A 12,954-nucleotide genomic window follows, 5' to 3' on the forward strand; every position below is an offset into this window, starting at 1 on the left:
ATAGAAAAGGGGCGCAGCTACAGTACATAGTTGATGCCACAAATGAATAGGTCAATATCCCTCACTACAGTTCACCAAACAAATCATTGCCACAATTTCCCAGATGCATAACATTTACTAGGGCTAAGCAGCTACAGAATTATCACTACTACTGTATGACAGCTTTGTATAATTCAGTAGAGCTTACTAGGTGCATAATCATAGCTACTGCTCTACAGATTCATATGCATTACCAGCTACTGTTTCACTGTCATAAACAGTCATCAGCCATTAGCAACCTTGAGACAGACAGGTCTCAAACCTCACCCTTGCTTGGCTGAATCTTGTCTCTGTCGGTCTGCCCAGTGCCCACCTTCCCAAAGGCCCACGAATCTTGGCTAAAATGCAGCGGGGGCGGGGCCTAATGCCGTGAGTAGGCGGGGCTACAATTCCAGCCTGCAATCAGAAAACAAACTAACATTTGGTCCATTGGAAGGGAGGGAGATTCTAAACCACCCCCCCATCCTGTAGGCTACGGAGGGCAGAGGCAGAGAAGCAAAAATCAATGTGGTTGAGTAGAGACAGGTGCCGGACGATGCTACTTCTCCACACATTCAGCCACCAGAAGCAGTTCTCCCAGCAACTGCTGCTGCTGGACGTGAAGCAAGGAGAGGGGTAGAATCATCGCTGTACAGCAGGTCTGGCAGGGGGGCCTGCCCTGCTTGTGGCGCGGCCACACAATTATCTTGAAGTGCAGTGGGGAGCCGCTGCCGGGAGCACAGCACCGCAGATCCGATCTGTGGTAGATGGAGGGGCTGCAGGGGGGTCCGGGGTACATACCCCCAGGCCTCCCCCCTTAATCCTGCGCAGAGCTGTGGCGGCTTGTGGCTGGGGCATGTTGGCGGGTCCTCCCCACTCCCATGCTCCGTAGTACGGAGTATGGGAGCAGGGAGGACCCGCCAACATTCTCAGCCGCAAGCCGCCTCAGCTCCACAGGTGGCTCGCTGTGCTGGGGCAGGCTGCGGCTGGCCAATTTAGCTGTACGGAGCTCTGATGCTCCATACTGTGTTAAACAGGGCCGTGACTGTGCGCTCCCCAGGGCTCTGCGCTGTGTGCGAGGCCCCTCTCACACACACCTAGTTACGGCCCTGATTATATATTTGCTTGGTTGAAGTCCTTTCTGTTCCACACCCATATAGAAGTGGAGGTAAAAGCCTGTGTGTTGTTCCTGATTGAGTGTGCCTCTCATTTTTAATCATCTTCTTGACACTGTCCTCTTAATCTTGCGTCTTCTCATAATGTGAAAAATCATCAAAGCAGGAGGTGGTATGTTTGTAGCTAGCTATGATTTGGAGAACTTGGCGAGCTTTTTCCAGGGGGACCACCTGTCGCTGAAATTATGGGTTTATTAAACTGTGTATGTCCTGTTTAAACAACATAAGGGTGGGTGTGAAGGCCCAAGACCATTCCATCTTGCACCTCTTCTTCTTTTTTTTTGGCATTATGTGCTCTTTGGGGTCTAGTTTTTAAAACTGCCATCCTGTCTGCCACTGCAGTGCTACTAATGGATGGGCTAGGTGTTTGTGCCGCCCACTTGTGTCGCTTAGCTTAGTCATCCAGCGGCCTTGGTTCAAACTTTTGGCCTAAAAACAATATTGTGAGGTGTTCAGAATAGAGTGGAAATGAGTGGAAATTAATGTTATTTAGGTTAATAATACTGTAGGATCAAAATTGCCCCTAAATTTTGTGATTTTAGCTGTTTTTATGGGTTTTTTTTTTCTAAAAACATCCAGATCCAAGACTAAAACCCGAAAGGGTGGTTTCGGCAAAACCAATCCAGATCCAAAATACGAGTGGAGATCCAGATCCAAAACCAAAACCCAAAAAGTGTCTGCCGCACGTCTCTAGTTCAAACAAATAACATTTACAATTAAGCAATGCTGAATGCACCAATCTGCTCTTGTTGACATAAATACATATTCATACAGTTTATTGTTACATTACCAGATGCGTAGCACTAAGTATTTAAGCAGAAGCAAGGGGCAGAATACCACTGCACTGCTAACACTATATTTGTCTATAAGAACAAGGGTGTATTGTTAATGTCCATAGATAACTGTAAATATATTTCGGTATTAACTGTACTGTTATCAAGATCCAATTATGGTTTTGCAGGTGGTGCATAGGCAAACGCAGGGGGGGGTTCCGGTTGCATGGAAACCCCCCTCTACTTGGCAAGTGGCTCAAATTATAACAATAGCAATGGTATATAATACTATTATTAGAGCTGCAGCCACATCATGCAGTTTAAGGGATAGAGTGGTAGCAGCTTCTTCTACCAAGTTTGCTGTGTGCGTGCATCTAAGTCCTCAATCAGTGCACTGGACCAAAGAGTAGCTACCAGGAAGAAGAGACAGGAGTCTTACCATGAGGTGGGAGAATGTATTCTTAGAAAGTGCAGTACTGGTTCTGTTATGTTTGTATATTTATTTATTTATTTATTTATTTATTTATTATGGTATGTTTAACCTTTTCCTGACCACTTATCTTATTTATTTAATTTAAATGTTTGATACACCCTAGTGAAATATTAATACTGTTTTCCATACATTATTCAGTATATAAAAAGTCCAATGTTTATATTAATGTCCAGGGTTATTACTAGGTGCTTCTACCACTCCGCCAGACTCCCGCACTTGCTGCAATGTTCCGCAGAGTAGGAGATTGTGGATTGCATTTGGAAACCCCCCTCTAGAAATCCTGCGTTTGCCACTGTGGTGCACATTCAGAGTTGTTATTTAGTTCCAGTTTAGCTATGTGGCCACATGCAGATGAACAACACTTTACAAGTTGCTGCCCTGGATGAGCTTACGTTACTTCAGAGCCGTTATTTAATTTATTTACAAAGTTCCTCTTTCATTCTTGCTTTGCTATTAAAAGTGAAGATATCATTGAAAGCTGCAGTTTAAATGCTTTGGTATTCTGAAAACTGCTGTAATGGTTATAAGAACTATTTTAATGGTACTTTGAGTATTCCTTTCAGTGATGCTGCTACTTAAGTCCATAGTTAAACTACTAAATGTTTTGCTATAAGCTTGGAGAATAGAATATATTTTGCTATTAGTCTTGACAGATCAGCTCAATTTCTTCCTGAAGTAACTGTCTTACTGTGCAAATGTCTGGCTCCTTATGTGAATTTGGCATGTGGGAATTTGGCATGTGTGAAAGGCAGGGACGTGCGGTGAGCTAAATGGCTCAGAAGGCACTGGCTAACCCCAGAGCCAGATTTACGCTCTGCCTCACCTGCCTCACCCCACCGCACGTCACTGGTGAAAGGTGCCAACAACCTGGGAACACGTTCCTGGGTTGGCAACCCTGCAATGAGCAGGGTTTTTCCCGGGATTTAAGTCCCTTGTAGACAACCCGGCCTAGGTCTGAAAGGTGCGACCCGGGAGTTTGCTCCCAGGTCGCACCTGATGGCCGTGTGTGCTTGTTGAAGGGGCGGGACTGCCTGGAGGGGGCCGGAGTGAAGAGGGGGCGTGCGTCGACTGCTGTAGTCCGAGCTGCTGTGAAGCAGCCAACGCAACCTAAAAACAGAGAGGCAGCCTGTTGTGGTGAGTGTGTATGTGCGTACTGTATGTGTGTGTGTGTGTGTGTGTGTTTGTGTGTACTGTATGTGTGGGTGTATTTGAGTGTGACATGTGTATGTGTAAGATGTGTGTGTGTGTGTGTGTGTGTGTAACATGTACGAGTATGATGTGTGTGTGACATGAGAGTAACCTGGTCTGCCCTGGCTGTCATGGCAGACCAGTCTTATGTCTGAAAGGTGTCGACTCGGGAATTTACCAGGTCTCAGGTTTAGTGTGAAAGGGGTCTCCAGCAAAAACCCGGGATTTTTCAGAGATGAAAAACCCGGGACTGAGCAGGGAAATTCCTGGGTCATATGTCTGAAAGGGGTATAACTTGGACAGGGAAGCTAATATACAGCTCCTCCCCTTCTTACTAGTGTTTCACAGTTTATGCTCTCAGAGTTGTGTAGGGAATAGTGTAAATGAGTAGCATAATAGCTGAGCAGAGCTGTGTAAGTGATGCTGGGTATTCTCGCTCACCCACCTCACAGCTGCTCTCTTTCACTCAGGTGCCTGGATAGCTTCCACTTTATTCTACCTCTCTGGTTGTAACTAACTGGATCTTATTTCACTGCTCAAGGGTCTGCTCCACCAGCTACAAGGAGCTCACCGTCTGTCAGATAACTGCTTCCCTGGGGCCTAGCTTGATGGGCTGTCAGTCGCCGGCAAGGTGAGTTTGCTCAGAGACAGCAACGTGGGGCTCCACCTCCCGCTGCCTCCTGTATTCAGTCCTGTTGCCTGCACACCAGACCTCTCTCAGCTAACAGCGTGGCTCCCGCTTCCAGATTGTTACTTCAACTTCAGAGGTCAGTCAGGCCTCTTATTTATAACCTCTGGCCAAGCTGCCGGATCTATCCTGTCCACAGCGCGAGAAAGTTCAAAACCTTCCTCTCCCCAACTGTCATCTGTGGTGTCCTCACACATACCTCCCAACATGACCCTCTCCAGGAGAGACAGAATGCGCTGCTCCTGGACTTCCCTCTTAATTTATGCTTGCCATCACCTGTGCTGAAACACCTTTCTTATCCATTAACCTGTTCAATACAGGTGCCGGCAATCATACATTAAGAGAAAAGTCCAGAAGTAGAGCATTGTGTCCCTACTGGAGAGGGTCATGTTGGGAGGTATGCTCCCACTGTCTGAGTCACATCATTGACCAGTTAACCCTGTCACTGGTGTGATATAATAACAATTAGAATAATACAAAGAAGATATTTATAACTTATAAACATCTTCTTTGTTTATTGTAATCATTTGTATAGTTAAAACTGGTCAAACCTGCAGAGATTCCTGGGGTGAGAGAAACTAGAGGCGAGGTAGTCAGGTGCGGAAAAGAAGACACAGTGATGCAGGTAGGGGAATCAATAGACACTGAACCTTAGTGTAGTGAGGGGACACAATGCTCTGCTCCTGGACTTTTCTCTTAATTTATGATTGCCATCAGCTGTGCTGAAACACCTCTCTTATCCATTAACATTTTCAACACAGGTGCTGGCAATCATAAATTCAGAGAAAAGTCCAGAAAGAGCATTTTGCCCCTTCTGGAGAGGGTCATGTTGGGAGGTATGGAGTTACAGTGAGTGACACTCAGATCCACCCCCATGTGTGCCTCCCCAGCCATAGACCTCATCGCACGATACTGCCATACAGCTGCAGTGTGCTATGGGGGTAATTCAGATATGATCACTGCTGTGCATTTTCGCACAGAGGGCAATCAGGTGCACCGCAATGCGCACGCACGTCGGTCAACAACAACGGGCATAGCCAATCAGCGACGGGATGGTGCGAAAAATCCGATCGCGTGTATGTTTGCAAGGTGATTGACAGTAAGAGGCCATTTGTGGGTGGTAACTGAACATTTACTGGGAGTGTCAGGAAAAACACAGGCGTTTCCAAGTGTTTTCAGGGAGGGTGTCTGATGTCAGCTGTGGCTCTGATCAGACTGTTCTCATCGCACAGGAGGAGTAAGTACTGGGTTGCGCACAGACTGAACAGAGTGGATTTTCGCAGCTTAGCATACACATGCAATCGCACACTTGCACTGCAAATTTACACTCCCCCTGGGGGATCGCAGGACAGCGAAATTAGCAGCCCAGCGGTCAGATCTGAGTTATCCCTTATGTTAGAACTAGGCCCTTAAATCTAACTGCATATGGTACTTTTTTATGTTGTTTTTTCTTCTTGTAGTAGTCTAGGCCTAGGTTTTTGACACTGCCGAAAGCATTCACAGAAAACAGTGTGTGTGTTCACCGCTCCCCTGCTGTGGGATCTCTGCCAGACGCAGATTCCTCTGCATTAACTGTTTGTGATATTTTCAGATGTTGTATTTCTGTCTGTCTGTCCTGTGGCACTGACTTTGCAATAGTGCCCTAGGATCTTAGGGGTCATTCCGACTCATTCGCACGCAGTGGTTGCTCACTGTGGTGCGAACGGATCAGAACTGCGGGTGCACGGTGCCCGCATTGCTCACGCGCATCGTTGCCCAGCGACATCTGTCGCCGGGCAACGACGCCAGGACCGATGAAAGCAATCGTAGACGCGATCGCAAGAAGATTGACAGCGGGAAGGAGGATCGGGGCGTCTACTCGACGTTTCCTGGGCGTGGTAAGGCAAACGCAGGCGTGTCCTGGCGTTTGGAGGGCAGATGTCTGACGTCACAGCTGGGACCTTCATCGCTGGATCTGTCGCACACGGTAAGTAGCTGCAGGGCTGGTCTTGTTTTGCTTGAAACTTTTTTAGCATAGCAGGGCTGCACAAGCGATCGCAGCCCTGCTATTCTAAAATACACTCCCCCATAGGCTGTTTCTAGTTGATCGCACGAGCAGCAAAACGTTGCTACGTGCGATCAACTCGGAGTGACCGCTCTTATTAGCAGGATAGTAATAAAAATAAGAATTTACTTACCGATAATTCTATTTCTCGGAGTCCGTAGTGGATGCTGGGGTTCCTGAAAGGACCATGGGGAATAGCGGCTCCGCAGGAGACAGGGCACAAAAGTAAAGCTTTTACAGGTCAGGTGGTGTGTACTGGCTCCTCCCCCCATGACCCTCCTCCAGACTCCAGTTAGGTACTGTGCCCGGACGAGCGTACACAATAAGGGAGGATTTTGAATCCCGGGTAAGACTCATACCAGCCACACCAATCACACCGTACAACTTGTGATCTAAACCCAGTTAACAGTATGATAACAGAGGAGCCTCTGAAAGATGGCTTCCTAAACAATAACCCGAATTAGTTAACAATAACTATGTACAAGTATTGCAGATAATCCGCACTTGGGATGGGCGCCCAGCATCCACTACGGACTCCGAGAAATAGAATTATCGGTAAGTAAATTCTTATTTTCTCTATCGTCCTAAGTGGATGCTGGGGTTCCTGAAAGGACCATGGGGATTATACCAAAGCTCCCAAACGGGCGGGAGAGTGCGGATGACTCTGCAGCACCGAATGAGAGAACTCCAGGTCCTCCTTTGCCAGGGTATCAAATTTGTAAAAATTTACAAACGTGTTCTCCCCTGACCACGTAGCTGCTCGGCAGAGTTGTAATGCCGAGACCCCTCGGGCAGCCGCCCAAGATGAGCCCACCTTCCTTGCGGAATGGGCCTTAACAGATTTAGGCTGTGGCAGGCCTGCCACAGAATGTACAAGTTGAATTTTGTTACAAATCCAACGAGCAATCGACTGCTTAGAAGCAGGTGCACCCAACTTGTTGGGTGCATACAGTATAAACAGCGAGTCAGATTTTCTGACTCCAGCCGTCCTTTAAATGTATATTTTTAAGGCTCTGACAACGTCCAACAACTTGGAGTCCTTCAAGTCGTCTGTAGCCGCAGGCACTACAATAGGCTGGTTCAGGTGAAACGCTGATACCACCTTAGGGAGAAAATGCGGACGCGTCCGCAGCTCTGCCCTATGTCGAATGGAAAATTAAATAAGGGCTTTTATAAAACAAAGCCGCCAGTTCAGATACTCTCCCGGCCGAAGCCAGGGCCAGTAACATAGTCACTTTCCATGTGAGATATTTCAAATCCACATTCTTTAGTGGTTCAAACCAATTGGATTTGAGGAAATCTAAAACTACATTTAGATCCCACGGTGCCACCTTAGGCACCACAGGAGGCTGTATATGCAGTACTCCTTTGATAAAAATCTGGACCTCAGGGACTGAGGCCAATTCTTTTTGGAAGAATATTGATAGGGCCGAAATTTGAACCTTAATAGATCCCAATTTGAGACCCATAGACAATCCTGATTGCAGGAAATGTAGGAAAACGACCCAGTTGAAATTCCTCCATCGGAGCACTCCGCTGCTCGCACCACGCAACATATTTTCGCCAAATACGGCGATAATGCTTCGCGGTGACTTCCTTCCTTGCCTTTATCAAGGTAGGAATGACTTCTTCTGGAATGCCTTTTCCTTTTAGGATCTGGCATTCAAACGCCATGCCGTCAAACGCAGCCGCGGTAAGTCTTGAAAAAGACAAGGACCCTGCTGAAGCAGGTCCCTTCTCAGAAGTAGAGGCCACGGATCGTCCGTGACCATCTCTTGAAGTTCCGGGTACCAAGTCCTTCTTGGCCAATCCGGAGCCACTAGTCTTACTCCTCTTTGCCGTATAATCCTCAATACCTTTGGTATGAGAGGCAGAGGAGGAAACACATATACCGACTGGTACACCCAAGGTGTTACCAGCGCGTCCACAGCTATTGCCTGCGGATCTCTTGACCTGGCGCAATACCTGTCCAGTGTTTTGTTGAGGCGAGACGCCATCATGTCCACCATTGGTTTTACCCAACGGTTTAATAGCATGTGGAAAACTTCTGGATGAAGTCCCCACTCTCCCGGGTGAAGGTCGTGTCTGCTGAGGAAGTCTGCTTCCCAGTTGTCCACGCCCGGGATGAATACTGCTGACAGTGCTATCACGTGATTCTCCGCCCAGCGAAGGATCCTGGCAGCTTCTGCCATTGCCCTCCTGCTTCTTGTGCCGCCCTGTCTGTTTACATGGGCGACTGCCGTGATGTTGTCCGACTGGATCAACACCGGTCTTCCTTGAAGCAGAGGTTCCGCCTGGCTTAGAGCATTGTAGATTGCTCTTAGTTCCAGAATGCTTATGTGAAGAGACTTTTTCAGGCTCGACCACACTCCCTGGAAATTTCTTCCCTGTGTGACTGCTCCCCAGCCTCTCAGGCTGGCATCCGTGGTCACCAGGATCCAATCCTGCATGCCGAATCTGCGGCCCTCCAATAGATGAGCCTCCTGCAACCACCACAGAAGGGATACCCTTGTCCTCGGCGACAGGGTTATCCGCAGGTGCATCTGAAGATGCGACCCTGACCATTTGTCCAACAGATCCCTTTGCATGGAATCTGCCGAAAGGGATTGCTTCGTAAGAAGCTACCATTTTTTCCCAGGACTCTTGTGCATTGATGTACAGACACCTTTCCTGGTTTTAGGAGGTTCCTGACCAGGTCAGATAACTCCTTGGCTTTTTCTTCGGGAAGAAAAACCTTTTTCTGAACTGTGTCCAGAATCATCCCCAGGAACAGCAGACGAGTTGACGGCATTAATTGGGATTTTGGAATATTCAGAATCCATCCGTGCTGCTTTAGCACCTCTTGAGATAGTGCTAAACCCATCTCTAGCTGTTCTCTGGACCTTGCCCTTATTAGGAGATCGTCCAAGTATGGGATAATTAATACGCCTTTTCTTCGAAGAAGAAATATTATCTCGGCCATTACCTTTGTAAAGACCCGAGGTGCCGTGGACAAACCAAACGGCAGCGTCTGAAACTGATAGTGACAGTTTTGTACAACGAACCTGAGGTACCCCTGGTGTGAGGGGTAATTGGAACGTGGTTACGCATCCTTGATGTCCAAGGATACCATAAAGTCCCCTTCTTCCAGGTTCGCTATCACTGCTCTGAGTGACTCCATCTTGAACTTGAACTTCTTTATGTACAGGTTCAAGGACTTCAGATTTAGAATAGGCCTTACCGAGCCATCCGGCTTCGGTACCACAAAAAGAGTGGAATAATACCCCTTCCCTTGTTGTAGAAGAGGTACCTTGACTATCACCTGCTGAGAATACAGCTTGTGAATGGCTTCCAAAACCGTCTCCCTTTCTGAGGGGGACGTTGGTAAAGCAGACTTCAGGAAACGGCGAGGTGGCTCTGTCTCTAATTTCAACCTGTACCCCTGAGATATTATCTGCAGGATCCAGGGATTTACCTGCGAGTGAGCCCACTGCGCGCTGTAATTCTTGAGACGACCGCCTACCGCCCCCGAGTCCGCTTGCGAAGCCCCAGCGTCATGCTGAGGCTTTTGTAGAAGCCGGGGAGGGCTTCTGTTCCTGGGAAGGAGCTGCCTGTTGCTGTCTCTTCCCTCGTCCTCTGCCTCGTGGCAGATATGAATAGCCCTTTGCTCTCTTATTTTTAAAGGAACGAAAGGGCTGCGGTTGAAAGGTCGGTGCCTTTTTCTGTTGGGGAGTGACTTGAGGTAGAAAGGTGGATTTCCCGGCCGTAGCCGTGGCCACCAAATCCGATAGACCGACCCCAAATAACTCCTCTACGCATCGCCTGTCCACTGTCGTGTCCATAAAGCTCTTCTGGCCGAAATGGACATAGCACTTACCCGTGATGCCAGTGTGCAGATATCTCTCTGTGCATCACGCATATAAAGAAATGCATCCTTTATTTGTTCTAACGACAGTAAAATATTGTCCCTGTCCAGGGTATCAATATTTTCGATCAGGGACTCTGACCAAACTACCCCAGCACTGCACATCCAGGCAGTCGCAATAGCTGGTCGTAGTATAACACCTGCATGTGTGTATATACCTTTTTGGATATTTTCCATCCTCCTATCTGATGGATCTTTAAGTGCGGCCGTCTCAGGAGAGGGTAACGCCACTTGTTTTGATAAGCGTGTTAGCGCTTTGTCCACCCTAGGAGGTGTTTCCCAGCGCTCCCTAACCTCTGGCGGGAAAGGGTATAAAGCCAATAACTTCTTTGAAATTAGCAGTTTTTTATCGGGGCACCCCACGCTTCATCACACACGTCATTTAATTCTTCTGATTCGGTAAAAACTACTGGTAGTTTTTTCACACCCCACATAATACCCTGTTTAGTGGTACCTGTAGTATCAGCTAAATGTAACATCTCCTTTATTGCCAAAATCATATAACGTGTGGCCCTACTGGAAAATACGGTTGATTTGTCACCTTCACCACCGGAATCAGTGCCTGTGTCTGGGTCTGTGTCGACCGACTGAGGCAAGGGGCGTTTTACAGCCCCTGACGGTGTTTGAGGCGCCTGGACAGGCACTAATTGAGTGTCCGGCCGCCTCATGTCGGCAAACGACTGCTTAAGCGAGTTGACGCTATCCCGTAATTCCACAAATAAAGGCATCCATTCTGGTGTCGACCCCCTAGGAGGTGACATCCTCATATTTGGCAATTGCTCCGCCTCCACACCAATAACGTCCTCATACATGTCGACACACACGTACCGACACACAGCAGACACACAGGGAATGCTCTATACGAAGACAGGACCCACTAGCCCTTTGGGGAGACAGAGGGAGAGTCTGCCAGCACACACCAAAAAGCGCTATATATGACAGGGATAGCCTTATGATTAAGTGCTCCCTTATAGCTGCTTTTATATTAATATATTGCCATTTATTTTGCCCCCCCTCTCTGTTATACCCTGTTTCTGTAGTGCAGTGCAGGGGAGAGACCTGGGAGCCTTCCTGACCAGCGGAGCTGTGACAGAAAATGGCGCCGTGTGCTGAGGAGATAGGCCCCGCCCCTTTTTCGGCGGGCTCGTCTCCCGCTATTTAGTACATTTAGGCAGGGGTAAATATCTCCATATAGCCTCTGGGGCTATATGTGAGGTATTTTTAGCCTTTTTAAAGGTTTTCATTTGCCTCCCAGGGCGCCCCCCCCCCAGCGCCCTGCACCCTCAGTGACTGCCGTGTGAAGTGTGCTGAGAGGAAAATGGCGCACAGCTGCAGTGCTGTGCGCTACCTTAAGAAGACTGCAGGAGTCTTCAGCCGCCGATTCTGGACCTCTTCTTGCTTCAGCATCTGTGAGGGGGCCGGCGGCGTGGCTCCGGTGACCATCCAGGCTGTACCTGTGATCGTCCCTCTGGAGCTTCATGTCCAGTAGCCAAGAAGCCAATCCATCCTGCACGCAGGTGAGTTCACTTCTTCTCCCCTCTGTCCCTCGTTGCAGTGATCCTGTTGCCAGCAGGAATCACTGTAAAATAAAAAACCTAAGCTAAACTCTCTAAGCAGCTCTTTATGAGAGCCACCTAGAATTGCACCCTTCTCGGCCGGGCACAAAAATCTAACTGGAGTCTGGAGGAGGGTCATGGGGGGAGGAGCCAGTACACACCACCTGACCTGTAAAAGCTTTACTTTTGTGCCCTGTCTCCTGCGGAGCCGCTATTCCCCATGGTCCTTTCAGGAACCCCAGCATCCACTTAGGACGATAGAGAAATAAACAATACTTTGTTAACACACCTCCCAACCAAATTTGTGTTGATATTGTGATAATACTTTGAGTCACCTCATTTGTTTTTCAACTAAATTAACCTTGTTTAAATTAAGTGATTCATTAGACATTTAATTTATTTATTTATTAACAGTTTCTTATATAGCGCAGCATATTCCGTTGTGCTTTACAATTAGAACAACAGTAATAGAACAAAACTGGGTAAAAACAGACAGACATAGAGGTAGGAAGGCCCTGCTCGCAAGCTTACAATCTATAGGGAAATAGGCATTGATACCCAAGGATAGATGCTACCTATTACTTAATGGTCCACCAGATTGCTAGGTTCTTAATGTGTTGTATGATATGATCACCCCGCAATGTTGGCCAAGTGTCAGGAGGGTGTGAGAGTAAAGAAAGACAAGATATGTGATGTTATGTGTACTGTACAGAGAGGATGTAATTGGATAGGGAAGCATTGAGGTTATGTGGGTGGGTCTGGAATTTGGTAGGCTTATCTGAAGATGTGAGTTTTCAGGGAACGTTTAAAGGTTTGGAGACTAGAGGCAAGTCTTATTGTGCGTGGGAGGGCATTCCACAGAGAGGGTGAAGCCCAGATAAAGTCCTGTAATTTTGAGTGTGAACAAGTAATGTGTGTGGATGAGAGACGCAAATCTTGTGCAGAGCGGAGAGGTCGGTAGGGAGATATTTTGAGATGAGTAAAGAGATGTATGTTGGTGCAGTTTGGTTAATAGCTTTGTATGTCAGTAAAGGTATTTTATATTTAATACGGTAGAATACCGTTAACCAATGGAGGGACTGACAGAGCGGATCTGCAGATGATGAACGTCTAGC

At 47.6% G+C, this 12,954-nt stretch overlaps 1 protein-coding gene across 3 annotated transcripts in view; it reads left to right on the forward strand.

Moving 5' to 3' along the window:
• Window positions 1–586: 586 nt before the first annotated feature.
• LOC134909252 (glutathione hydrolase-like YwrD proenzyme) overlaps window positions 587–12,954 on the forward strand; it is a 227,331-nt gene continuing 214,963 nt past the window's right edge. The window contains exon 1 of one of the 3 annotated variants that reach the window (XM_063915949.1): window positions 587–677. The gene's annotated coding sequence lies outside the window, so the exon portion shown is untranslated. Of the gene's footprint in view, window positions 678–4,192; window positions 4,279–5,488; window positions 5,573–12,954 lie in introns of those variants that run through there. The other 2 variants (XM_063915950.1, XM_063915947.1) reach the window with 2 other exon arrangements.

This window comes from Pseudophryne corroboree, chromosome 4, assembly GCF_028390025.1.
Source record: "Pseudophryne corroboree isolate aPseCor3 chromosome 4, aPseCor3.hap2, whole genome shotgun sequence".
NCBI classification, from domain to species: domain Eukaryota; kingdom Metazoa; phylum Chordata; class Amphibia; order Anura; family Myobatrachidae; genus Pseudophryne; species Pseudophryne corroboree.